At 41.9% G+C, this 4,573-nt stretch overlaps 1 non-coding gene across 1 annotated transcript; it reads right to left on the reverse strand.

Annotated features, from left to right (window-relative positions):
- Positions 1 to 2,225: 2,225 nt before the first annotated feature.
- On the reverse strand, positions 2,226 to 2,329 carry LOC136401941 (U6 spliceosomal RNA). The gene has a single exon (XR_010750864.1). It is a non-coding gene; the product is annotated as a U6 spliceosomal RNA (small nuclear RNA).
- Positions 2,330 to 4,573: the final 2,244 nt, after the last annotated feature.

Below are 4,573 nucleotides of genomic sequence, written 5' to 3' on the forward strand. Positions count from 1 at the left end.
AGTACAGCACATACAGTTATGTATAGTACATAACACTTGATGATAATTATAAACGATGTTACTTGTTTATGTATTTACTATACTTATTGTTATTTTAGAGTGTGCTCTTTATACTGATTTTAAAAAGTCCTATTGGGTCTCTAAAAGTTTCACTGAAGTAGTAGGCCTTTGACTCTCTCTTTTTTTTTAGCATTTTAATTTTATTTATTTATTTTGTGACAGAGACAGAGAGAGGGACAGACAGGAAGGGAGAGAGATGAGAAGCATCAGTTCTTCATTGTGGCATCTTAGCTGTTCGTTGATTTCTTTCTGATATGTGCCTTGACTGGGTGGCTACAGCAGACTGAGTGACCCCTTGCTCAAGCCAGCATTCTTGGGCTTAGGCTGGTGAGCCTTGCTCAAACCAGATGAGCCCGCACTCAAGCTGGCGACCTCAGAATCTCGAACCTGGGTCTTCCGCATTCCAGTCTGATGCTCCATCCACTGTGCCACTGCCCGGTCAGGTGGCCTTTGACCCTTCGTAGTATATATCTCCCACCCTCGGGCACACAGAGGTCTTACTAGGGTATCCAGAGTAACTTTCTATTCACCTAGCACGATGTCATAGTGAGCCAGCTAGGTTTTTTGGAGTATGTCCAGATCATCAAAAGTTTTGCAGACTATGAGGGAAGGAAAAGAATTTATAGAGCCCCTAGTTAAGAGAGTAAAATGTACTACTGTTCTTCTCATGGAAAGGTAAATTTTTTTGATTCTCTTTATTATTGAGTACTAAAAAAATGTATTTGTAAGATCAAGAGACATATACCATATACCAGATGTTTGTGCTGACGTTTCTTATGAAAGATATTATGTCCAGTCCATCAACTGTAGTTGGAGCTATCAACTATTAATAGATAACTGTTAACCAACGTGATCCATTTGGTTTTTGCAGGGGTCATACAGGCAAAATAAACAGGGATATAATGGAAACCAACACCTCTACATCCTTTAAATATTTAGAGTCGTGTGAATTCCTGAAATTCTTCTTGGGATAGTGTGAGTTACTATCTTGGCACTTTGACTATGGTGGGGGTAGGGGTTGAGGGGGTAGTCTTCAAGGATTTCTTCATAGCCCTTCCTATCATAAATTTACACAGTAAGTCAGAGAGTGGGAAAATTGTGTCAAATTAATTTGTTCATTCAAATTGCATGCTTGAGAACTGGGGAAATAACCACAGAATATGTTATTTTCTATCATCCAGATTATATTCTGCAGAGTTTGGGGACTCCCTGTGACATGGAATTGAGCCAGACTGTGTTTATCACCTGGCCTCCACAAGTTCTTACTTTACCTAGTGGTCTGTGGTAGCATTTTGGGTTTGCTTGTTTCAGTGTCAGTTCAGACCCCATCATGTAACAGAAGAGTCTGCTGGGAAGACTCCTTTCTTCAGTGTGTCGTTTCTATAGTAAATGGGCTTTGGTCTATGAACTGGCTTTATATTGTATAGAGGCCATTGTATTTTTCTACTTTGTAGCTCATGTTCATCTTTTTAGCAGGTTTTTTTTTTTTGGTAGTATGTGTTTTGGGTTTTTTTTAAGATTTTATTTATTCATTATAGAGAGGGAAGAGAGAGAAAGAGAGAGAGAGAGAGAGAGAGAGAGAGAGAGAGAGAAGGGGGGAGGAGCAGGAAGCATCAACTCCCTTATGTGCCTTGACCAGGCAAGCCCAGGGTTTTGAACCGGCAACCTCAGCGTTTCCAGGTTGACGCTTTATCCACTGTGCCACCACAGGTCAGGCTTGTTTTCTGAGGCAAATAAATCAAGTAACACTTTGGGTATCCATCTGTCTTTTTTTTTTTTTTTACAGGGACAGAGAGAGAGTCAGAGAGAGGGATAGATAGGGACAGACAGACAGGAACGGAGAGAGATGAGAAGCATCAGTCATCAGTTTTTCGATGCGACACCTTAGTTGGTCATTGATTGTTTTCTCATGTGTGCCTTGACCGCGGGCTTTCAGCAGACCGAGTAACCCCTTGCTCGAGCCAGTGACCTTGGGTCCAAGCTGGTGAGCTTTTTGCTCAAGCCAGATGAGCCTGTGCTGAAGCTGGCGACCTCGGGGTCTTGAACCTGGGTCCTCTGCATCCCAGTCCGACATTCTATCCACTGCGCCACCGCCTGGTCAGGCTATCCACCTGTCTTGATGCTGGGAACATCATCATCTATTAACCATCACTGCAGATTTTTTTTAAAATATGGAACGCTTCACGAATTTGCGTGTCATCTTTGCACAGGGGCTATGCTAATCTCTGTATCATTCCAATTTTAGTATATGTGCTGCTGAAGCGAGCACACTACAGATTTCTTAATGCCATTCCAGTCTTCTATCTATTATAATAGTTATGTCCATATTGACACTGTCAGGTGTCACTCCCTGACCTCTGCCTTTCTAGAATCCTGCAATCTTGATTGATCCTTGAAGACTAGTTTTAAGTCAACATCTCACTGACATATAGTGGAAATGTGTTACTCAGTTTCTTCAGGATCCCAGTGCAGACTTCTTGTGTATTCCTTATGTCCTTAGTGAAGCCAGTGTCCACTAGCACTTCCTGAGGGCTATAAGTAGTGGGTTCTTGGATCATATGTAATTAGTGTAATCTGTTTTTACGTCTGTACCTTTCTGGGCCTTACGGCTTTCCTCGGTATTCTGCCAAAATAGTTCTGGCACCTCAACCTCATTTACAGTAGTGCACCTATGGCCAAGCTTTAGGCGCCCATCTCAGCAGCTTAGTAGGATGACCCGGATGTGCTATCCAGGGGGCTAGCCTCCAAGTCACAGGAGAGTGCTCTAAGGTCCGCACGTTCTCTGCTATGCGGATATACGAGGGGAGCAAAAGTAGGTTTACAGTTGTTTGTATGGAAAACAATACAGTAAGTAATAAATGATACAAGACTAAACTACTTCACATACTCACAACTGTAAACCTACTTTTTCCCACCCAGCATATTCTGTCCCCTCAGCACCACACGGATTGAACACTCTCAGGATACTCTCCCACACCTTTTCCAGTTCTTGCCAGTACTTTTTATTCTGGTCCTGTCATTATTTTGATTGTATAAGCTGTTTCCTCCCGGAGTCGGAAATGTATTTTCCCAGTAGACCCTTGTTATTTCTGAGCAGTGAAGGATATGGTGGCAGATCTTGGACAGAAAACAGCATTGTCCTGAACGATGCCTGACCCAGGTGAGGTTTCTGCGTGGCTTCCAGCTATTGTGAATGCTTCTCTCCAGCAAGGGGAGAAGGCTGCTGCTTCCGGCACAGGATTCATGGGAATCGAGATATTTCGGTTTATCCACACAAATGTCACCGTCCCAGATGTCAGGATAGGACTTTTCCTGTCAGCGCCGTGACTTGGGCGTAGGAGACGCTGAGGCTGTGCCTTCCCTCTCCTTTGTAGGTGTGCCCTTCCCAGTTAAATCCTGGGCCTGGCTTTCCAGCATGGATTGCCCTACAGCTACAGGAAATGAAGGGCATTTCATTTTTTTATTTTCCCCCTCTTTTTGGTTACTTTTTATCAAGGCCTAACTTACATATATTTAAATGTGCATACATATTATAGCAAAGTACATACATAGTAAGTGTAGAGCTGATACATGTTTCCCTATATATGCACCTTTATAACTACCTATCAAGTTAAAGACCATCTCCAGCACAGAAGGCTTCTCCATGCCCACTTCCCAGTCAATATTTTCCCCACAATGGTATCACTATGTGACCGCCTTCATCATAAAAGTATTACTCCTATTCTTTCCGTTTATATAAATGGATCCCCGGTTTGTATCCTTGCTCATCATTGTGTGTGTGAGATGCGTTCACGTTGTGTGAAGCAGTGGTTCTTGGTCATTGCTGCTTAGCCCGCCATACATAGTACACCGTAATTCATTTCTCCATGCTCCTACTGACGGGCAGTGGGGTTATTTACAGTTTGTGCTATTACGATAAAACTGCTATGCACATATTTACGTGACTTTTGGTGGACCTAAACACTCATTTATTTTGGGAATAGAATTTTCCAGCAGTAGAATTATTTTGTTATTGGCCTTATTCACCCATAATTTTAGGTAAGTACTGCCAAGCCGTTTATCAAAATAGTCATCGTGATTTAAATTCCCCCACCAGCAATACCTAAGGTTCCACTTACTCCCCGTCTTCACCGGGCACTTAGTATTGACAGCTCACATGGCAGTCATTCTTCTGGGAGTGGAGTAGTGTCAAGTTGTAGTTTTATTGTGCGTTTCCTTGGTGAATGGCATTAATAGTCTTTACTTACGCATTTTGCCATTTGTTTATCCTCCTTGTGAAAAGGACTTTGGGGGAAGTTTTTAAAAATTGGTCTGTATATGTTTCATTTTTCCTATTGATTTTTTAGGAATTTTTTATGTATTCTGCATCTAAGCATGTTGACTACACACTCCAAGTTTTTATCTTGCTTTTTCACTCTCTTAATGATATCTTTTGATGAACAGTAGTCCTTAATTTTAATGAAGTTCAATTATCCATCTTCTTATAGTGTTTTTTATGTTCGGTTTAACCCAA

This window comes from Saccopteryx leptura, chromosome 3 (assembly GCF_036850995.1).
Source record: "Saccopteryx leptura isolate mSacLep1 chromosome 3, mSacLep1_pri_phased_curated, whole genome shotgun sequence".
In the NCBI taxonomy this organism is placed as follows: Eukaryota; Metazoa; Chordata; class Mammalia; order Chiroptera; family Emballonuridae; genus Saccopteryx; species Saccopteryx leptura.